Source organism: Coloeus monedula (genome assembly GCF_965178545.1).
Source record: "Coloeus monedula genome assembly, chromosome: 4".
Lineage (NCBI taxonomy): Eukaryota > Metazoa > Chordata > Aves > Passeriformes > Corvidae > Coloeus > Coloeus monedula.
This window is the reverse complement of record NC_138784.1, coordinates 59,259,695-59,284,862: the sequence shown is the minus strand read 5'-3', so window position 1 is coordinate 59,284,862 and position 25,168 is coordinate 59,259,695.

Here is a 25,168-nt window from a genome sequence, read left to right as displayed (position 1 = left end):
CTAATTTTGACAAATCAGTGAATTCAGCTATTCCAAGGAGATCTGATTCTTCTCTCAGCTATACTGGTCATGAATATCCAGCAACTCGACTGAATGTAACACTTGAAAACATTATTTGAGAGCCTGGAAGCTTAATAGACTTTAGATAGTGACCATCTGAGATAAGAGCAGAGTGCGATCTTCAGACTGTAGCATTGACTATGACTAAAGGGATTTGTGCTGCGTAAAGAGAAAGTCAGAACTTTGTCTTTTCATTCACTGTAAATCATTATGAAAAACTGATGAGTAAAGTGTGGATCTTTCTCTTGGTACTTTTTTTATTCCATGAGGAGAACAGCAAACACAGCTGATAAAATATTTTTGGCAGTATGTTAAAATTGCCACAGCTCTAATGATTTGTATTCCTAGTATAGTCTTAAACTACCAGTAGCTATAATTCATCATATTTCTAATTTTACAGAGGCACAGATGGCTGTCCACTCTAGTGGTCCCAACATTACTGAGTTAAACATGGAATAGCATGATTGATTAAAAGTTGTAATCAGACATTACTCCTTGTAATTGTGATTAATATGAGTTTACTATTTCTGACAATAAATACTTTTATTCTTTCTTTTTAACAGAGAGAATAGAAAGTAAGGAGGTTACAGGCTTAAAAAATCAAGATTTTAGGGCCAAATGAACAATTAGTTTTAACTGCAAAAAGAGAAAACTGCTGTTCATACTTTACTTTTCAGGTGGTTTAGGGATTCCTGTTATCCTTTTGATACTAGGTGGCTGTTTTTTCAAGATGAGCCTTTGCTTCTTGTGGGAAAGGGAGAGCTAATAATATACTTGTATGATTTTCTCTATACCATTTAATTTTTTTTTTGCCTTTCAGTAGTGCCCAGTAACATGATTTTATTTTTTAGGAATGTTAGGCTATCCTTCGAAGTTAAACGAAAAAAAAAATTATATTGCCTGAGGCAGTGAAAAATTAATGGACTGATTTCTATTAATGTACTTTGCATTCATCAGAAACACAGTTAATGGGTTAATTTGGCTTTGGGTCAGGCCGTTGTTTCTTTCATACAGGATCCTCATAGTCAAACATAAATCAGGCCTGTATTGTGATAAAATCCTTGACTTCCATATGGCTCTCTTTTCTTTGGAAGAGCTTGTGAAATTTACACTTTAATTGATACCATGTCTCTATTAGTTTATTTGCTTAAGGACTGGGTTTACACAGCAAAGTTTTGATAGCAGTTGAGCACAATGAGTGGATCCTGTAAGAAGACACCACAAGGTGCCCCCATATCAGACACAGGCAGTGTCATCCAGCTCCAAATCCAGCTAGACAAATCTGAGCCCAACAGTGACCATGGTGGTGCCTCTGTGTAAACATATTTAAGGAAAAGTAAGAGCACTGCAGAGCAGCTGTGAGCTAAAGGAGTGAAAAAATGAGAAACAGCCCTGTAGATACCCAGGTCAGTGAAGAGTGAAGAAGGAGGGGAAGGAGGTTCTTCAGGCACCAGGGCAGAGATTCCCCTGCAGCCCATGCAGATCTAATGTGTAGTAGAGATCCACATGCAGCCTGTGAAGGATATCCCTGAAGCAAATGGTTATTCCCTGAGGGAAGCTGCAGACTATGGAATCCTATGCAAGAACAGACTCCTGGCAGGAACTGCAGCCCGTGGAGAGGAACCCACACATTAACAGGTTTTCTGGCAGGAACTGTGACCCTGAGAGGGACCCACTCTGCAGCAGTCTGTACCCCGAAGGAATGTATCCTCCAGAAAGAAGTCATGCTAAAACTGTGAGAGGCACCCCATTCTAGAACAGGGTAAGAACATGAGAAGGACATGGTATGGTAGGATACAGTTTGTTCATTTTTATATCCTCAGTGAAACATCTTCATTCCCCATCTTTCCTTCTGAAACAAGATCTAGTCTTTCAACAAGCTGAGGGATGCAGGCAGTGAAAACAAAAGAAGGAAGCTAAACATAACTTTTGGGCAAAGTGTTCAGAGAGAAGTGTTGCTGTTTCTCAGCATCTCTTGTGCTGTCTTTGGCAGACAGATCTTATGAAGCCCAAGGCAGAACTAAGAGATGCTTCCCTCGAGTAGAATAGTTACAGCAGGCCTCTTTGGTCTTGTTACCACTGTTTCTCCAAAGGTGAAATAGGCAAGTATGGTTCTTTCCTTGGCTGCAGATTAAATTTTTTCTTACTTTACTCATAGTGATAAATCCTTCTTATCTTGTTCTCCCTAAGTCCCTCTCTTATTTTAATCTCCATGTCTCCAAGAACATTTCTTTTTTTGTTCTTCTATCACTGTACTGATGCCCCTATGATGCTTTTGTTTTCTTTATGTGGATGCCTTTAACTAAACAACTAATTTAACAAGAAAAATAACAAATATTTCAAGGAAGAACTTGTAGAATTTATATTTATAGAATTTAGCAGAAATTCTCTTTCCAATTTTTAAAAAAAAATCCCAAGCAATCTTCTTCTTTATTTTCTGTTTAACAAGATACACTGCATATTATCTTAAGTTTTAATTTCAAATGGATGATATTTTCTAAGACCAATGATTCTACTAAATTCATCGCAGCAGAAAGATGGATGGTAAAATGTCACGTGTAGAGAAAGGTTGGGTGTTAAGACTTCAGTGGCTGTGTGCAACTTTTCCCAAAAGATAATCAGTCCTGTATAATTACAGCTGGTATGTGCTGTATCACATGGTGTTGAAACCTGCTATCATGAGAGATGGCTAATTGGCTATTTGATTAATAGCTCTCCACCAGACTCCATCTGTAGTGAGATTTAGCCTACTGTTCTCAAAGCTGGCTGAGGCACACTTAACCTATCTGAACAGCTACATGGAGCAAAATCATTACACAGTGAAAAAACAGTTATGATTGAGCAAAAGGTGTCAAGTATATGCAGCCACTGTCAGAGGGTCGTAGTTCTTTGCCACTGACTTCAAAGTATTTTTGCAATGGTGCAGTGACTAGTTTCTTTTTTAAAGAAAACATTTCCATTTCCTTGCATGGTAAAAAGAAAAGAAAGAATATATCCATAACAAGCAAAAATCCTCTCCAAAACCACAGTGCTAAATAAGTTTATAATGGGAATGGTGAGTACCTCTAGATCAGCCAAAATGAAGGTGAGAAGGGCAGTAATATGGAGCCAGCTGCAACCCCAGAAGCAATGCAATAATAAAGTTGCCTGTGGCTCTAACCCCTTTTTATGTACCCAGAGACAAATACAGTTGAGCAGGCAGTTGTCTGTGCATTGCAGTATCCAGGTTTTTATAAGTGTTTTATCAAGCTGGCATAGGATGCTAGTTAAAATGAAAACCAGGACCTAACAGTCTCTTATTATAGCCACTAAACAAGTGGGGGGGAATTCAGTGAACTAGATCTACAAATACTACATTCTACATATATGCCTTCTTATCCTGATGATTTTATTTTTTTGTTTGCAATACATATGTTAACTTGGGAAAAATGACCATGAAGTAAAAAGAAATAACCTATAGAACGCTATTGTCATAAAAGTAAGCTGCAAAACATAAAGCACAGAGAAATTTTAAAGACTATGGATTATCTTAGGTGGGGGGGGGGGGGTTGTATGAGACCAGTGTCTAACAGGTCTGTGAATGGTAGTCAATATAAAAATGTTAACATGCTTCTGTATTTGTATTACCTCTTTTAGAAAGCAAAGAAACCTGTATTAAAAACTGCTGTAAATTGTTTCACAAGGAAGCATCAGCAGTGCCCAGCAAAGTTCACCTACAATGCAAGCTTTATATGCTTGAATCTTACCAACTAACTCTATATACTTATTAGCTATCCTTTTGAATTCTATAGCTCTCTAACAACACTAACAACAACAGAATCCAAACTGGATTTCATACAGTTTCTTTACAGTTGACCAAGTTTCTGAAGACTTTCAAAGAGACATGGATACTGAAAAAATATTTGCAGAGGCACAGTGCAACAGTCTTACAGAACAAGTCCTTCTGGATAGAGAGTCCATAAAGAGGCAGTAAAAAAGGCTGATCCACCTGTATTCAGCTTTAAAGTTCGGTCTTTAAGATCTACCCCATCCATTCACGTCACAGCAATACTGCTGTTTCTCACCTAATAGAGCTCCTGGTACAATGCTGTATACTTTAAACATACGTAGGGAATATATTCCTTCTTAAATATATAAGCTGCTTTGCCAATGTACACAGAAGTTCCAGCAGCAGTAACACAGGAAAAAAAGCAGCACATCCAGCTGGACCTGCAATAATTCTCCATCTGATGCTTAGTACTATGTGAACCAGGTTGCAGACAAAATTGTGTACATTTTGGATCTTTAAGGATAATTAAAGTGAAAACTTTATTCTTCTGATGAATCACATTCTTATCTTTTACCTGCTTTTGCCAGTGGGTAGTGTATTTTTTGAGTATTTAACAAGGTTGTTGCAACTTTTGAAAACAGTCCATCTCTAATTCCTTAATCCCTATTTCCACCAGAAGAATTTTGTTTCTAATAGTTTAAATTTATAGTTTAACATGAACTGTAATTTCATCCTTTCTTAAAAAAGTATTGTCTCTATATGTACAGAGGTATATACAAGAATCTATATGCAATTTTACTAACCAAGGCAAACTAACAGGAAGTATTCCATGTGTGCATGATTTACAGTATTTGTGATCTATGTTACATTAAAAACTGCTGCATCTTCCCTTCTCTTATCAGTAGTGCAGCCTAGCTGCATCTTCCCTTCTCTTATCAGTAGTACAGCCTAACATGAGCATAACTATTTTCAGCATTGTTTTCCTGTTTGTTGTATATGGACAATGGAAAAATGTGTACAGAAAAGAAGATAGCACAGCTGTTTCATCTTTTTTCAGCTAAGTACCCTAATGCTTCATTATTTTTCATTCTGTCTTCTGTGAAAAGTTAGGTGATTTTTTCATACATACAAAGTAACAGCTTGGAATACTCAAAAAAACCTCCAAAACAGTAAAAAGAAATAAAATTTTTGTATGCTTCATGTCTTTGAGGCTATATATTAAGTTGAATGATTTCTTGAAAGAAGCCCCAACAAACCAGACAAAATTATTTGCTTCTAGAACATATTTTGAATTCAGTTAAAAATCTATAGGTTTTTTGCCTCATGCATTTTTAGTACTTAATTGTAGAAGAAATTCATATGCTTTTTTTTGCTTTGTTTTCGTTTGGATGACACTATCTTTACTAAGATCTCTTAAATAATATATACATAGAAAATAACAGGTTTGGTTTTTTTGAGGTACATATTACAACAGAGGATGTGACTTAGAGACATTGAAATGAAAACCAGGCCTAAGAAGGATTTACCATGTATATTTTCACTAGTCTAAATTAATATCATATCCATCACTAGCACTAGGGATTTTACAATAATGCCTGTGCTAGCCAGTTAAACTTGCCAAGAACAGTGAAAAGTATTTCAATATTAAGGATTAAACAAGACAACACATTTTATAAAGACCCAAATTTTCAGAGTAGAGGATTGAAATGTTGAAAAACATCAAAGAGCACTGACATACAAAAGAAAATAAGGGGGGAATTATAACATGAGTAATAATGTAACAAGATACTGTGTCACTTCTTTGGTTGTTCTGGGATGACCCTGCTTGATCAGGAAGGCTGGACCAGATGACCCATTATGGTCTCTTCCAACCTTACCCATTCTGTGATTAACATGCCAGCATACCAAAATGCCCAAATAATAGTGATTTATAGTGATTTTTAACTTATCTTCTTGATTTATTTATCTTTGTCATTTTACCATTAGAACACAGGAGAAATAGGAAAAAATGGTGAAATGAGAATCAGTAAAAACGAAACACTTCAAGAAAATGCCCGAAGGGCTGAAGAGCTATATATTGGTCATTAAAATGTCGTCACTTTTCAATGAATGGATCTGTCCACTGGTAATGTTAACTGGCCCTAGTTTTCTGGAGATCTTGAACAATGTGAGAAATATCCACACACAAATAAATTTTAGTCTTTAACAAAAATATATATTTCGTATTAATTCTGAGTCCTTGGCATCACATAATATAACTCTCCTGAGACCAGAGAAGACCTAACCTTTAAGCTTGTGGTTTTTTGAAACAAAAGCCAGAGAGAAAACCAAAGAAAGAAAACTTACAGCTTGACCGTTTCAACTGAGCTAAATTCAAGTGCTTCATCTTACCAGGGTTTTGCAGACCAGAAAGTTAATATGAATTTAAAGCAGTGTATTAGGAGTAAAGAAAATTTATGATCTGTGTGGCCTAATATTAGAGATTAGTAATTTGAATGAGAAATGGATATGTGTTTATTTTTCTATGGGCAAATTAACTCACTTGGTGACCTTTCTCCTCTTATCTATAACTCAATGTATCTATATTTAAACCACAATTGTATACCATTTTACATCTAATAATCTTACCTGATATCACTAAAGTTATCCAACATGCCCCAAGTTGAGCTGTTACATGATTTACGTCAGTCATAATAATGATCATTATGATCACAATACACTCCCTAAAATCTGTTTTGTCCCTCTGACAAAGCAGTCTTCTGTATGCACTGATTCTGATGAACTGCTATTGGAACATCTAGTTCTTGAAAGTATCTTAAAACTTGACCGGTGATTTTCTTTTTTAGAAAGAGGATTTTAAAATTATGTTTTTATTCTTTGAAAGGGGAGACACATTTTGTTGAAAAAGTGATCTTGAGAATGCATAAAGGCTATGATAGTAAAATAATCTTTCAAGTGAGGCTACTTTCAGATTTCTGACCCCTTAAAATAATTGGTTATTATAATGTTTTTATGTCAATTAGAGCATGAACTCATTCTTGTATTTAACCCTTGGCAATCATTTTTCATCAGTTTCTCAAGGACAACCTGGCACTGCAGCATGAGATCCAAAATTTTTTTATTCTGACCTAGCTATCAGTTTCCCAATAGTAATTTCACTTATAGAATAAAGGGTTGCAGATAACACATATTTTTAGTGCTGAGAATTCTGCCAAGGTATTACAATTACATTGATTCTCCAACTACTTTGTTTTATTTGAGTACATGAAAACAACATTTCATGGGATTAATTTTTTTTTCTTCCTGAATTCCTTCTTAACTCTTCTTAATTCAAAGTGAACTTCATTTTGAAAGACTGGGGACTGTTCGTTTTTATTATGTTACATTTTTCCTATATTTCACAAAGTAAAATCTTCCTGGGAAATCAGAAATCATGTAGAAACAAAAGCACATGAGAACGAATCTATTCAAATATCTCTAGCAGAACTCGGCAGTACCTTGTGAAAATGCAGTATAACAAGAAAAAAAAATATTGTTTCCATCTTTTCCTCTACTCAACTGCCAATCACAATTACAGCCCAGTTAAAGTGATTTCCACCATTAAAAGTTGTACTGTGTCTGGGTGGAAAGCTGCTAACTTTCTTCATATCAGCCCATCTGGTGCTGTATTTTGGATTTATAATTAAACCAATGTTGGTAACACAACAGTATTTTGATTGTTACTGAATAGGGCTTGCACAGCATCAGGGTGGTTTTTTCCCCACACTGTGGCATCCCAGAATTAGGCTACAGGTGGGCCAGAAATTAAGAGGCACTGCCAGGACAGATGACTAAAGTCAGCTAAATGGATATTCCATGTCATGTAACATGATCAGCAACGAAACCTTAGTTAGAGGATGAAATGGGGGACTTCTGTTTTCCAAGATGATTACTACTCGGTCACCATCTCAGTTGGGAAAGGCTGTGACTGCCTTTGCACCCCTTGCACCCCAACCTTTCACCTACTTCACTGTCTTTATCTCAGCCCACAAGGATTTGGGGTTTTTTAATTGTTTATGGGTTGGCTGTCTTTTGTTTTGTTGGGGTTTGGGTTTTTTTCACCTTTTCTTCTTTCTATTCCCCCTCCTGCTGGGAGTCAAAGGAATGAGCAAGCAGCTGTATGGATGATTAGCTGCTTGCCAGTGTTACCCCTCAACACAGCCTTAAGTTCCCAAGCTTTGCTCTGACTTGGGAGCATAGGTATCAGGGCTGGCCTGAGCTCCTTTCAGATCCTGACTCAGGTCCAAGTGCCTGGTACCTCCCCTGCCTGAGTTCTGATGGTGCCTCTGAGGAAGCAGTCCACTTCAGCAAATGAGAGCCCCTGGGGAAGGCTGTAAGGGCACACTTGCACCTCATCTGGGAGCAGGAAGCAGGCAGCAGCCTGGAACAAGAAAACAAATAATCTCAAGGAAATGCCAAGACTGAGGATGAAGGGAATGCACCATCAGGGATGAACCTCTCTCCCTGTGTAGGTCCCAGGGCAGTAGGAGCTCTCTGTGATACCCTCACTCCTGATCAATGAAGATCACCCCACTGACATTTGGGGAGAGAGCATGAGCTCAGCGGAAGGGGTAACCAGCAAGATAGGTAAATAAAACTATTTTAACTTTATTGCATATGAGGCTATTCCTGATTAGGCCTATTAAGATGAAAATATAATAGGAATACCAAATTAACCTCACATATGTAATGTGATCTCTTTTGGTCATAAAAAGAATGAGTAACACTGCTACCATTATTCCATGAAATTCAGGTTCCAGGAATGGTAAGAGAAACATGTTTCTGCTTCAAGCATAGCAAAACTGGACATAAGTGATAACATTCCTGCAATGAATATATTTCAAAATAGCATTTCTAGGAATCAAATCATCATACAGATGTCAAGTGATATTTTTCAGACTGCTATTTGCAACTGAGATTTTGCCTCATACCTTATATGTTAAACTAAACCCATATTTTTAGACTTCATTTTTCTGATAGTAGGAGATAAAAATGCATTTCCAGGTAACATTGTTGTATTGGAAGATACTTAAGATAAAAAAGAAAAAAAACTCCCGATGAGAGGAAAAAGGTGTCTATCTTAAGTAAAGAGTTTATGAATTTCTGCAAAACGACATTAAAATTAAACAGCAGTCTGATGTGTAGCAATGATATTCTCCTTTTAGATGTTCTTAGTCACCCACTGAGCAGTCACTCACTGAAACTGTTGAGATTTAAGTGTATATCTTAGTGGATAACTAAAGTACTCATGGTCTACATTCCTGATTTAATATTTCAAAAATTACATCACTATATATTGCTTTTCCTTGCATTGGACAGCAATAAAACAAGCTATTGAGACAATAATTATGATAGATATCCATTATAGATGGAATATTATGTCAATTATAGATGATATTACTTTATTATATTATAAATTAAAGACCATGTCTTATCATACAATCATAAAAATGCCTGTCAACACTACATCTACTGATTTAGTACTGGCTTATGGGGCAACAGTAGCTGGAAACATGAAATGCTTAAGAAAAAATCCCTGATTTAATACATTTTTCTGGCCTCTAAGTTTGTTCTTTCTTTTCTGGGACATAATAACAATTAGAGTATTAGAGAAGATGAGGCTTGCATCCCTTCAGTTAAGGGTCTGGCAGTATTTCCTGGAAGTACAGCACCCCTGGCTCTGTAGGCTTATAATGGAGCTTCAGAGTTCCATGTTGTGTTAGAGCTTTTATTACCAGCACATAATAAAAACAGTTAATGAAAACTCCAAAGCTGAGTCCAGTGCAGTAAAACCAGCAAATCCTAAAGCATGTTTAAAGCATGTTAATATCAGAGATAAAAGGAGCTATATTGGTTTACCTGCATTACCCACATACAGCAGCTACATACAGTCTGACTCAATAACATCATGGGTTAACTGGCTAATTAGCTAAGAAATAGCAAGAGTAAACAGACTGCACCATTTCCTGGTGATTTCTGCAAGTCAAAGAGCTGATTCTCACTGCTTCCTTTACAACCTCCAAAATAAAGTGATTATCAAAATGTGCTATACAACTATTTCTGTACAATAAATTAATTCATCTGACTTTGAAGGTTGGTCATCTAACGTTTCCTCACCCTCAGAGAGGCCACTCTAATTTTGGACACTTCAGTTTTCAGTAAGACACAGGAATTAAAATAGTAGTCTCCTTATTTCTAATTACACTGATTTAATGAAATATGGTTTTGCCTATGAACCTTAAATTTAAAGTAGGAATTTGTAGTCTTCATACAAGAAACTATTAATGGAATAACTAGCAAAATATCAAGAATTCTCCTCTGACCATGTTATGTCTTTTACAAGGCTTAAAAAGCTAATATATGCAAATATCAGTAGTTTTTTAAAAATAGATTTATATTATAGATACTCCAAAATTATAAGTATAAATATTTAGTAAAACTTTGACTAAACTTTCAGAGTTTATCTACAGTCTGCCCTTCCAAAGGCAGTTTAATCTCTAAATCTTCACATTTAAAAATGGCAGAACCCTTTTATGCAGCTGAGGGAATAGAGTTTCTGTATTTTCTATAGATTATTCTTTTAAATTCAAATTCATATGTTTAAAGAACAGAACCCAAAACACAAAAAAAATTACTAATAACAATTTTTTCACCCCTTAGATTTCAGAAATCACGATCCAGGCCACTAGGGCAATGGGCTAGGTCTTAGAAATCCTGGATGCAACAGAAAGACATGGAAAATGTTTTCCAGTTCTGGGTTTTTTTCAGCTTTCATTAGAGTTCTTTAGTTTCTCAGTCACTGCAGAGCCCCAAAAACCATCTTTTGTTTCCTACTGTTCTCCTTGGTTCAGACAGCCAGGATGCAAAGGGTGAAAAGATGTAACAAAATAACAAATTCCCAACTCTTTTACATCTTTTGGATTCTCCTAAGTTAGACCTTAGGAAATGCTTATGAAAGGATAAATTACTACACTCAGTAGAAATTGTACATCAACTTCAAGAAAAGAGTGCATTTCACTCTTCTCTAATTTTGTAACCATCAGTATCAAAATTGGCAACAAAGCTTTGCTGTCCCAAACTGAAACAGACTTTTCTCTGTTATAAAAATGAGCAAATAAAAAAAGGTACAAAGAATAAAAAGGGGTTTCTTTATGTTCATGGGTTACAGAGCACACCTGAATGTACTTGGAAAACTGAAATCCAGTTCTTTGAGGTAGAGCAGACAGCTATCAGTGTGGGGCTCCTTCTCGCTTCCATACCAACTTGCATATAGGAACACAGTGGTATCATTCACCTATTATACAACATTATTACTCTGAGATCTCAAAAAAAACCCCAAAACCAAAAACAAATAAACAAAAAACCACCAAAAAACCCCCAACTTACCCCCCAAACAAAACAAAAGCACCACAACAAAAAAATTGAAGCTATTAAAACCCTTTAAACCCTCTTGAGAGTTACCAAGATTTTCTTGTGCTATGATATGCTTTAAACCAGGAATTCAAGTGTCTTCTAGCTTTTCTAGTGTATACAGAAGTAATCCAGGAGCCTCCCTCAAGCAAATAGCTGGTTTTCATGTTTCACAATACCTAGAGACATTTTTAGCACATTCCTTTGTCATCACTCATATGACTCATATAGATTTAGGCATTTTAGTTTTGATTTTACTTTCAAGAATGTCTGTTGACAAGTAACTAAGAGGCAGTTCAAACTCTGCATGCTTTTCACTTCATCATCTCAGCTTGGCTAAAGTAAAGAGTGCACATGAAATATTTATATTACATATCAGAAATGCTTCCTGCAGGGAAACAGCAGAAGACTGGGTTCAGTCCTGGCATGGTTCTATAGCACTTTACAAACATAACTTTCACTCCTACTACTAGACACCAAAATCTCAGGCACTCAGCCTTCCATTTTGCTAAACACATTTCTTATTTACTTATAGTTGTTAATTCTGGTATAAAAACTAATAAGTCACTATAAGAAAGAAAGAAAGAAAGACAGTTTGTGAGAGACCATTTAGTACCTGGACACGTATCCTCTCAGGGAACATCAAGGACCAGCATCTCCCTAAGGGCTGGGAAGTCAATGGGGATATCGTGGCTGGCAGGGACAGAAGCCAGAGCCTCATCTCACAGTACTAAACCGAGGCAAGCAGGACAAAACCTGAGATGGTGGCTCAACCCAAAGCCCAGATCATAGGGCAATAGCGCAGTGATGAGAGTGTCTGAGGTCAGGGTCATGTGCATTGGGCCTGCCAGGCAGAACCAAGGTCAAGCCAGCCACAGATCCAACTCCAGTCCCAAGGTTCATGTAGCCAGGCACTGCTGAGTAACATACAGTACTATGGCTTAGAAAGAGAGGAGGTGCTGAGGGCAGAGCTTGAATTAGACCTCCTGGCCCGTGGCTGTGGGTAGAGTCTTCAAGTGAAGCTGATTTGGGTCATTAAGCTTAACTAATGCACTCACCAACCTGACACATTCACTGTCTATCCCTCTAAAAGATTTCCAATATGTACTTGTGCTGTAGCATCTGACCACTTCAAATGCACATTTTTAGAGTTTTTTGCCATGATTTCAGAGCTCTTTCTTCTTTTCATGGAATAGAGTTTGCATTCTGGATTTTTTATACATTATTAATTTCTGATTGTCCTACCCTTTTCCTGCTTTATTTTTTGTTTTGTTTTGTTTTATTTAAATTGTCAATTTGTTTTTGTTGTTGTTTAGAATACATAGAATTCACTTGATAATCCATTCTTTTTTTCCACTTCTTTTCACTGTAAATTGAAAAACCCTAGTTCAGTCAAGCCTGATACAGCAGGCTGGTGCTATGACACTGCTAAAAGGCTTCAGGGATTAACATCAGTTTTGGAGATATACATATAGGCTATACTATGGCCACAACAGCCCCAGGAATAAAAGGTCCTTTCTAATTGATCTGTGAATGTAGTAAAACAAACGAACAGCAAGGCTAAAGGGAATATTATTTTCCTGAGCAGTCAAAACCCCACAGGATACACAGAATCAGAGAGAAAACTGACAGTAACTTTTAGATTTCTGGCAACTGCTGTGAGCCAAACAGCTGCTGCTGACAAGCCAGGGAATACAGTATCTCCCTTCTGCCCTAGTATCCCATATCTCAGCTGTAAGGTACAGCTGCACAGTTATTTCCAGGTGGAAACGAGTGTGCTCTGGATGTATTCTGAGCCTGAAGGATGGGATAATTTCCAAACCAGAAGACATGTTGCCAGGTTAGCATGATCTTGAGCTATTAAGCCTTGCTGACAAGCTGCACGTAAAACCCAAGTAGATGCCCCAAGGGTAAGAGTTGAATTTTTCCTCCCTTCCTGCCGAGTATTGTATGGATTTATGTCTAATTCCCAGTTCTTCATATGTACCTTGCCTGCATCTGTGTGTTGATAGGACAGCTGTTTTCAGTGATTTAAGGGCGTTTAGACCTTCCTCAAGTGAATTAATGCCCATTGTCAATATACATATTCTTGATTCATAATATATATCAAGAAGGTTAAATGTCTAGTCCATTACTTGTTTCCAGAATGTATTTGTATATTTATCCTCAGGAAAGGATTAAAAATTCCTACATACATAGGTATTTTCTATTCTTTCCTACCACTAAGCTGTTGAATAGCAGAAGCTGTTCAAGTTTTTGAGAGGAAAGAAGAAAAAGAAATGTTTTAATGTAGATATTGAAAAAAAAGCCAAAATGATGTCTCAGATAATGGTAATGAAACATGAGAAACTCTCTAAAAGATAAACTTGCTGTGAAGCACTTGAACCAACAAAGCAAATGTTTATAAAATGTTTAACTGCTATTATAATTTAAGGTACATGATTTACTTCTATAAAATGAACTTTATGAGTAGCAAAAATCATTGTGCAAGAACAGTCTTGCCTGTGCTGACAATTTTATTGTTATAATATTTGGTGGTTTTCCTGAAGCTGTGGATTCCAACATTATTACATTTCGTGAGACTCAGTTTTAATTTAAAAATAAAAAATATTTTTATTGGTCTTGAGTTTTAGAGAAAAGCATGTTTATATGCTAAATATTCGAAACTCAGAAAACAAATAAGAAATATGTAATAAACAGAGCTTACAAATTAATAAATCTGCAGGTACTTTAATCCAGTCAAGTCTTTTTATAAGATCTTGTTTCAATTTCTGAGCAGCTGAGATTATCACTTATACACACTTTCATAACTCCTCTGTTTTTCCATAAGGTATTTTTTAACATTTTAACATTTTTTAACAGAGCTGAAACAAAAACTTCGTGTAATAATGTCATCTTTGGGTTCCTTTGGGTTCATTTTTATGGTGTATTCTTCGAAGTTTTTTACTTATGTTCCAAAATGTGCTTGCAAGAAAGCATCACTATGGTCAGAACCATGTCAGGAACTCAAACTTTAATAAGAAAACTTTTTAAAACCTTTTTTTATTAGGAAAATCATGCACCCTCAATTCAATTCAGCAAACCTCCAGGTCCACATCATGTCTTCTTTCTGTCTTCTAAATGTAAATGTCTTCTAAGTGGTAGTTGTTTCATTTTTACAAACGTAAAGAGAAAAAACAATGTGATGACATTATTAAATGCTTTCTTAATGACCATAATGTTAAATACTTTAGCAGAGACTAACCAGTTAAAAGGAACTGAAGACAAGCATAGGCACAGAAGTCTAACACTGTATAACACTCCACATCTTTGCTGTTATCATGAACATTTCAGAGGCATCTAATTTATACATTGTACAAAAAAAAGTCACCACCACTATAGAAGTATACTGGTTTTAATCTATCTCATAAATGTCATCAAAGGCTTGAGAGGAACCTAAACTATACTTCTGTCATTGAACTCTCAGCAGGGAGAGTGCTGTGTCAGGAAAGTTGAGATCTCCTCTCCTTCAGGCTTGGAAGATTTGAGCTGATAGCTCTCTCCTCTTAGACCTCGCCTTGACTTTCATTCTCCCTTGGAAGAAAGTATAATGAGTAATGCAGGGAACATAAAGGAAGCATTACTTTATTCCCATTCCTAAAACTGTTCCCATTGTTAATCAAATGACCACCAAAGTACCCTATCTCCTTGGCAGGTACAGAAGGACAAGCCCTCGTACTTGCTCCTCACACTGTAAGAATCAGAAAGCCAGAGAGTTCTGAAATCCTAATGTTCTTGGTAGGTTTTAGGACAAATTATCATTTTGGGCTGTGCAACAGCATAGGATCTGAGATTCCTGTTTATGCTCAAAAGATTCATTTAGTGCATACTAGTATCCTAGAAAGCATATTTATTTTGGGAAACCTTTGAAACAGTTTTCTGAGATTCTAACTCATAAGCTTGAAAAGTTTGAAAATACTGAATGTCATCTCCTGAAAATCAATAATTTCCTCCAGGTTGCTAAGTCTAGTCCCTTTTCTTTTTCTTTCCCCAAAGGTAGACACCAAAACACCTTTGAGAACTTGGGCCTGAATGATGGGAGACAACACGAGTTAGTCACCCATTGTACACCAGTGCCTTGAGGACACACATCTATACATTCCTGTGTCTGAAAAGTTTTAGAAAATACAGGATTTTGATTCATGTGTGTAGAAGCAAACAGCTGAGGTTGTTTTAGAGGAACTCTGAACTGAGGTAGAAAACAGATCACTGTGGGTTGTTGCCATCTTCAGATGCTGAAGAAATTTTGCCAGATTTCATCTACCAGCCTGGCAGCTCCTAAATCACAGAGATATTTTTGAAAATGTTACCTACACTCTGTTGTGATTAATGATAGCTGAGACTCTAGAGAGCAATTTGGAGGTCATTCTGTGCCTGTTGCCTCTATTTCATCAGTCCTCCCATGGGGCACACTCCATGCTTTGGTAAATAGTTAGGAATTTGTTGTGTTTGTAGTGCTTTGAAGATGAAAACCACTGTAGATTAACGAGCTTTAGGTTGCAATTACTCTGATTATACTTCACAAAATGTTATTTAATTTCAGAAGTACCATAAATCATGTTGGTATTCTGATTTTGACCCTGCTGAATAAAAGGAAGGAAAAACATTTCCAGTTCTTTTCCATTTAGCCATTACTCTTTTCCTTCTATCTTATATGTGGGTTGTAAAAAACTGAAAGGTAAGATGTTTTACTCTCTTTGATATAAAATTTGTCTTGACCACTATCTAACTTGTAATTTGTAAAATCTTGTACTAGCAAAATGAGTTGATTTGGCACAATTTGAAGCACTAAAGGTTTTCAGCCTTTTTACATTAAAAATCTCCTTAATCCTAAAGTCAAATATTCTTGCAGTCCCATTTGTCCATTGTAAAAATTTTAACAACCTATGATCCCACCCAGCACTTTGCCTCCAGATAATCTTCCAAATCAAATACTTTTCAAATTCTGTTCTCTGGTCTCTTCTCTCTTTTAAAAATTTTGAATTCCAGATAGGAAGGCTCCTTTCCTTTCACTTCTGGCTAAGAAGAAGTCTAGGGGAATGACTACAGCAATTCACTGCAATTAAACAAGGGGGTTGTCCTGTGGTTTCCCTTCTAAGGCCTGATCAGAGTCAATTCACAGTGCATAGAAAGGAACAGCTAGAATAGCAGGAACAGCTCCCTCTGTGTCTCAGGGAATAGGAGTATGTTCAATCTGTTTGGGATCTGAGGGGATTTTAGCTGCTAACACCTGCTGACAGTGAACCATAGTGATTTTAGGCAGCAGCTCTCCAACAGGAACTCTGAGCCAAGATGCATCTGTAGTCTAATGAAGCCAGGCTAAAAGCTTTCCAAACATATAAGCTAAGAACCCTGTCTAGTCTTTCTAGCTGCAAATGACTTTTCTATGTAAACACTGCATATCCAAATTGAAAGTGCCTGTATAGGTTATAATAAATCTATTACATCAGTATAGATGACTTTGAATTGCAAATCATGTGAAAACCAATCACAAATAGTTATCCATATCCCATCTTAAGGCTTCTGCTTCAATTTTCAGCTAACAGCAACTGTGACATCCTCTACTCAGAAGTACCAATGCAACAACTCTCTATATATTTTTTGGACAGAGTTACTATACAGAAATTAGAATTTGTTTTATTCTAATACTCAGTAATTATACAGTCAGTAAACAGCTAGCCAGCTAATAAGGCCAACTAATGCAATGACCTATGGTTTAAGACTAAACATCAGGAATAACAACCAACTCTCTTTTGGGATACACATGCCTAATCTCCATTTCCTTTATGTAGGAGAATGCTGATTAGAGTCAGGTTCCTGTCACACTCCATGTTCAGCATTGAATAGCAGAGAGCAACCTACTAAAATACAGCTGTCAAGTAAAAGCATTACACTGTTTCTGTAAAGTAAGAGATGAGCAATTTTATATACCTACACAAGATAGAGCCTGGATATTGCAGTCCTTTTATGTTAGGTACACTAAGAAGCAGGATCTAGTCCTATCCTTCATAGAATCATAGAATCATCCTTCAACCAAACACTGCCTTGTCAACTAAACCAAACACTAGGTGCCATGTCCAGTTGTTGATTGAATACTGCCAGGCATGGTGACTCCACCACCTCCCTGGGCAGTCCATATCAGTGTTTGACAACTCCTCCAGTGAAGAAAGTCTTCCTGATGTCCAACCTGAAACTCCCCCTGCATGCTGTAAGCCATTTCCTCTTATCCTGTCACCAGCTTCTTGAGAGAGGAGGCCAACCCCACCTGGCTACAGGCTCCTTTCAGGCAGTTGTAGAGGGCAATAAGGTCTCCCTTGAGCCTCCTTTTCTCCAGGCTAAACACCTCCTGCTCCCTTGGCTGCTCCTCACAGGACTTACCCTTTCAACAATTCACCAATCTCATTCTCCTTGTCTGGATAGGGTCCAGCACATCACTGTATTTCTTGAAGTGAGGGGCCCAGAACTGAACACAGGATTTGAGGTATGGCCTCAACAGGGCTGAGTGCAGAGGTACAATCATTTCCCTTGGTGCTTAAACAAAGATGTTCACATTTTTGTGATCTGCTCCAGGACATTGAATCATTGTTCCCCCTACCTGCTGATCAACTGCAGCTGCAGAGTACTTACAGTGCTGGAAGCACATTAAATGGTTCTTCTGATGGATGTCAAAAATAATTGTTTTTTATTTCATAGAACAGTGTGAAGAGCATGGTGTACAGGACAAGAGCTGTGACATGAGTCTATTTGATGGTGAATAGTAAAAACATTTTTGGGTATCTGAACCACAAGGAGGGAGAACAATTTAGTGGTGCCCCATCCATCTTTCCTATTGCTGAGGAATGAAACAAGGAGGAATCAAACCAACAGCAAAGAAAAACTCTGTGAAACCTTATTTCCATAGTCTTTCTAGGTTTTCATAGTTTCACAAATGTGTATTTCAAGGTATTTTATGCCAATCTGTGTATATTTTGAATATTTACTGTTTGTTTTTTGGCTTTATCCTGTAATGATTATGATCTTTCTGGGTAAGACAAGGGTAATCCATTAACATTTAATATTTTGCTTTGTATGCCTTCTCCATCCATGGAGTAAATCAGCAGGTGTTCTTTGAATTGCTGGAAGACATGTAACCTTGTAACTTTGTAGAAAGTCTGTAGAGAAGAATTTTCAAAATTTTCTTTCCAGGTTAGAAATCTTTTTCAAAGTTTTATTCAGGCATTCAACCTCCCTGTTTTCTTGAAGGCAGAATGTTCTTCACTGCCTGTATATAAAACCTCTCCTTCTGAGAAAAACAAGATTTTGACTATCTTCTGAAAAAAATGAGACCGTTTGTTGTATGTTGAAAATATTATAATTTTAACAGTATATGTGACTCAAATTGAGTTTATAAATTTTATTTCAGATGATCTACCAAGGCAGTAGGATAGAAAATATGTCAGTTGTGATCTTAAGTGCAAACAAAAAAAATTCTTATCTTGTCCAAAACTGAGGAAGAGTTTGTAATTACAGTATATAAATTCATGCATTTTTAGCATAAGACTGGCTTCAAATTTAGACAAATTTAACTTCAACATGCAATTCTGGCCACCAGCAGATTTCTCATATGTACAGTTTTGTCCAAACAGTTTTTGATGCTTTCCATGAAACAATTGTATCCATTGAAAAAGAAACAATGACCAAGCCTGTCATGAATATTTTGTAAGAAAAGTTCATTTTATAGAACAAAATGCTGCTGTAGAAATACATGTATATATCTGGAAATGTTGGGCCACCTTGTTATCAGGAAAACATAATTTTCAGATGAATGAGATGTGTTAAATTGTAGTCCTAAATTGCTCTCCTGCGCTGTAGTACGTATGCTTGAAGTCTGTGCAAGTACTCTATATCATCATTTATCTGAGCATCTGGTAGAGATAAGGGCAGATGAGATAAGCAGCCAGTCATGACAATTTCAGTTTCTGCTCTATACTCTCTGTCATACATAAATGGAAGTATTCTCACTGATCATCAGGAAATTTGCATTCCTGTTTATCTGAATCCTTTTATTGCTAAGTGTCATCAAGGAGCTTTGATCTGATAGCAGTTAGAATGTATATACCCAAAGATAGCTACTTCAGTTTCCTATAGCCCCGAAACAATACAGTGATTCTTTTTCACAGGTGGGATGCAATTTGGTGGCTGCTTCTCTTTAAATGTTCTTGGCATAAATGTTCTTCTTGGTTTGTCTTCATGAGCTTGAGTAGGTGTGAAGCCAGCTCTGCTGTCTTGTCAACCAAGGTCATGGCAGGTAACATGGAATCAAACTGGAAGTGCTTCTCTGTTCATAGTGAAGTCTTTAATCAGGCTGAACCTTGTTTGTGTCTTAACAAAGGCAGGTTGGTGTTTTCCTGGAAAAATTATCTCAACAGCTAAACATTAAAACATAGGTAGGAAATAACTCCACTAGAATATAAAAGTTTAAGAGAATGTAATGTTTCTTATCTGTGGTGGGATGTGGCCCTGGTAACAATTTAAGTTTTTTCTGACAAGTCATGGTCCTAAGAAACTCAACTGCCTGCCTGAAACAATATTTGGAAAGTTAGATTTCAGTCTTTCAATGTTGTGGCACTGCAGAATGAGCAGGCATCTTTTGAAGTGTAGTAACATCCACATGAAACTGAACTTGACAATGGTTATTGAGAATTATGGATGTCATTTATCCAAAAAGCATTTCATGCTGAAGCAACTTTATGTAGTATGCTCTTAAAATAGAAAAGCTTCAAATAGCATGTATTATCTTATGTTTTCAGTAAAAATATAACATTAATTATAAATTTGCATGCAATTAGATCTATGGATCATCTGATACTTTTCATTAAGCTAATAAATTTACACAAATTTATTTTATGTCAAATACCCAGTACTGGGACCAAAATCTATAGATGAAAGTTTTAGTGTTTCTCCAAGTAATTTCTTTTCTCCAATTCTCATTGTATGTTTCAAATTTACTATCTATAAAATAATTTGTCTTTTCATGGCTAATAAACAGTTACTGAGTCTAAAGATACTCTGGACTGTGTCACGGATGCAGGGTGGGTATTTTATTTTCTTAAATTTGAATATGTGTTATTGGTTCAATAGAATTATTACTGCTGGATTAGTGTTTCTCCCATTTAAATGACTGAATTTTAAGTGCAGGTCTGTAATATGTTACTGTTGTACAGTGAATTGATTTTTATAGAATAGTTTCATTTACTTGAAAAATGTCTAGTCTTTTAATGAATGTGAATTACAGTACATTTAGGTTCAATTTTCAAATAATCTATTTTAACTGTGCAGCATTAGTGTGTCACTACTCATTACAGAACATCTTAAGAAGCAGTTTTAATTATTTGGAAAAAAAGTGTTTTACATGCTAGAGAACATCTTGAAATTAAGAGTAATATCTATATTTAAAGAATATTTTTATTACATTGTGTATAATTCAATTTTACTGAAGTAAGATACTTCTTTGCCCCTTGAAGTCCTAGAATAGTTCTAATGTAGAAGGATGTTGTTATTATTGCACTAAATTCATTTCATGTATTTTTGTGCTTCCATGAAATTTTCAACCCTCTTTAATGTAACTTCCTATTTCCAACAACTAATGGGTTTGCCCCTGTTACAAGTGGAATAGTGGGTTAGCATTGTGACTATATATTAAAGGATCTGGGGTCAAAATAGTTGCCTGTTTTCCCTATGGTTTCTAGAGTAGCTTAATATTTTTCACATAATAATAACATGGAATTGTAATTGGAATATTTTTATCTAATTGTGGGGAAATTATTCTTTAGCTTGCATCCAAAAATTGAAAACTGACTGTTCCTAGGGTTTCCTGATTCTTAACCACACTTCTGCATCTGGAGCACAGTGACAGCTATGGTGACATTCTACATGCTGTGGCAGAATCTAGGGACTTGATGGTTCCCTTTTGCAACCAAGGAAAGGTGCAAAATAAATTTCTGGGCTGTTCTGATGACTGAATGATTGGGAAGAGGTAACTCCACCTCCATGGTTATGGAAAAGCGTAGCATTTAAAACTTTTCCACTGCAAAGATGGGATTATCTTCTCTTATTCAGCATATAAGAGGCAAAAGGAAATTTGAATTCCATCAGTTTAGAGTCAGTTCTCTGCTGAGCTGAAAATGAGAAATTTTCCTCAATCAGATAAGCTTTGAGTAGTTTTACTAGTCAATTTTCACAACTGGGATATTAGTTTTATCATTTTATCTTCTTTGATGGAACAAAGGCTTTCTGATTACATTTTAAAAGCTATAGCATAGACAAACAATAGACTTATCCATTAAACCTTTCTTCAGATAACTATGTGGTGTGGTGTGGAAAATTTTACAAGATCAATCCCAACACATACATTGAAAGAAGACCAGCTTCCAAACAAGGTTTTACCCTGTCTTTGAGGTGCATTTCCATGCCATGTCTTTAGTATTTCTCTGTGAATTGTCTTCTCAAATCTAACATACTTGATATAGTTTTTGTCACCCCAGAGGAAAATCTAGATTGGTCCTCAGACTTCCTTTTTCATCCAGCAGGAACTTTTCAGCTGTTTTGTAAATGGTTTAACTGTCCTGTGTTTTGTTGGGGTTTTCTTTCCATTTTTGTTCTTTTTAGGTCTCTTTTGGTTTTGTTTTGTTTTGAATTCTTCCTGGACATGATGAAGAAGTATGGAACTGTCTGTAGCTAAACACACATAGAAAAAAGATGTAATCATATTTCACAAATGGGAAAGAATGTCTCCAGTATCACATTCAAAGTCTTGAAAGACCAAATATACACTTATAATTGTGAAGTCTAGAGTTATCCATCAGTGTAAAATTACAGCTAGGTTAAACACATGCAAATTTAAAGATTCTATTTGTAACATGAGATAAAAACCCAGATCACAATGAAATCAGTAATAACAACTTTTTTCCTTTTCCAGGATAGCTTGAACTCTTTGTAGATTATTCCTGTTTAGATCGAGTTGAGGGACCACTTTCAGTAATAGTGCTCATGGAAATCAGTCAATGGAACCAGAATAAGTGCTTCTATATTGCTGTCATTATCTTACAGTGGAATATATCCCCACAATTAAAATACTAGTGTCATCCATAATGCATATCAAGAAAGATCTATATCAGAAGTGTAATTGATATGACCACCTGAAAGATTAAAGAACACATTTGATGCGTGACGGTTGGCGATGGAAGAGACGGGGCAGATTGCTTGGATGCAATAAGATGATCTTATTAATACAGAGCTGAGTATTTATACCTTTTCAGCAGTAACTAAAAATAGATTCTTATATACGCAACAATCACTATAACAACCATATCTATGTTTCTTAATAACATTGCAAAACTACAAGCTAGCACTAAACGACACAGGTACATACCAAACATGCTGTCCCCTTATACTAGCTATTTCCTGGTAGGCCGTACTGCCTGCCATGGTTTGCGGCCTAGCAGCGTTAGTGCGTCCACTTCTGACATGAGTTTAGCAGTGTCTCACTTCTGCTTTTTAGCTGTATCTCCACATCTCCCACTTTCTTATTTATGAGTAAAATTTTCTTTGTTGACTTGTCAATCAGTCTCTGAACACACTGCAAAACACACGGCAGACAAATCATCATAAGCAGCAGCATGGCTAAAATATAGATTTCTGCTTTAGCTAAATGCTTAAGCCAGCCAGTAAGTCCCCATCCTCCAAGTATGTTTCCAAGCCAGTCATTATCACTTACAACTCTCAATTTGGTGACATTATCTTGAAGGGCTTGTATGTTAGCATGAATAGACAAAGAGTGATCAGACAAGTTCATGCAGCATAAGCCTTCAAATTCATCACAACCATGCCCATGTGCCAAAAGCAAAAAATCAATTGCAGCTCTATTCTGCAGTGTAGCATGTCTCACGCTATCAACGTCTGTTAATAAGCCTGTTAAAGCAGAGCTAGTAGCATTAGCAAGCCAGCAGCCAAGGTTATTCAGGGTTTTTAGTGCATTTTAGTGCCGTTCCAATAGATGGAATAATAGAGGCAAACACTTGGGCTCCTAGGTTCCAAGATTCAACATTTTCATCACAATCCTGGCTATATGTGTGTGTGCTGCGTTTTGCTTGCACCAGCTTGTGCAAAGATCGTAAGTTTCCCCAAAAAGAGTGAAACATGTTTAGTCGCCCAAAAGTACAAGGACCTCCTATGGTCCTACCCTGTATTCCCTTCCAAGCTCTGTTTCCACATATCAAAAATATGTTGTCTAACAATCTAATAGCAGTGCTTCCAGGAGTAATTGGTTGGGGCAAAGTATGGTTACACCAGGCAGAAGCACTGGCATAAATTCCTGTTCCTGAAACATCTAGGCCGAATTTTCTGTTGGGACTGTTAGTATAATTTACATAAAAACATGCAAAAGATTGCGTGGACTCAAAAATATCCAATTCTTGAGGCTGAATAGGAAGAGGGGGAAAGTTAAGATCCTTATTTACTCCTAAACCCTTGTCATTGGAAAAGTACCATCCGGATGATTCACCAGCCTTTTCACGCCAACTTTCCTGGCACCACCAGGTCGGCTCAATTTAACACATAGCAGTACACATTCACTTCTTTTAACTGTTGCTTATTTTTAAGTCTCTCTCTACTTATTTCTCAATGCTAGTTCAAGAAGAACAATATTGAGAAAATATTATGTTCCTGTAACAAAATATAGTATCAGAATCAGACAGATACGGTAGCCCACAGTCAACAACGTTAAAAGACAAGTGTATGACTTTTATGAGTATTTGAAGTTTTGACAAGGAGGAAGAAGTCATATGTTCTAAAAGCCTGTCCACTTTCTCTTTCATTTATAAAAAAAAATTATTCCACTGGTATTTAATATCCTGGCATGGCAGAAAATCCCCGTGGTAGCCTTAACTTTATTTATCATTCATTAAGATTTTAGTTTGGAAGTGTGAATAAGAATTTTTGATATTACCTGTGAAGGGCTTTTCTAGATTAATCAGGTATCTTGCACTAATAGACTGTTAAACTGTATTTGGACTAAGAGCAAATCCTAATTTTCTTATGTATGTGGTCTTCCCTTTGCTCACAAAAAGATTTTCTGTTAAACGCAAGCTCATTCTTATTTGTAAGACTTTGTCGGTTCCACTAAGGTAGTTTATTTATGTGTGTCCCTTATCTCTACAATATCAGCTCTTGCAAATAGTAATACCTTCAGCAAGTGTTACATTGCATTTCATACTGTTGTGCATTATGGTTTACTGCTAAAGGTTCTGACAGGGAAGCTGCAGTGGTTTCAAGTGACGTAGTCAAAGCCTTTTCTGCTCTTTGCTCTATACCTACCCATTAAACATTAGTATTTCTTGCAAGGAAGTGGCAGCCAAGTGCTTGCGAGCCTTTGGTATCCTCCTTCAAAGTTTTCTCTTCGTCTTGTATGTATGCACTGTCTCTTGGCTTGTGCGGTGCCTTTGATACTGCTAATCTCCCCTGTGGTTACCTCACTGCCCTACAAGTCTCATTTTGGCTGTTGCTCCCTCCCAGACTCACCTACACGACCCACAGCTCTTTTCCCATTTATCCCTTGCTCCCGCACAGGGCAGTAGTTTGTTGCTACTGGCCTCTGCTGGTGACAGATTGGTGTAGTCTGCACATCAGCTCCGCTCTTGGGCCTTGCTTGCAGTCCACATATTCTAGGCAGCAGCTCTAAAAATATGCTTCCTGTGAGGATCTTGGATCTTTTGAGCAATAATGACAGAAGGAAATTTTCCCTCCACCCTGTGATTCAGTGCACTGCACAGAGCGCACAGCTGAGTTAGGTCTGAGTTTATGGTATCCAAACTT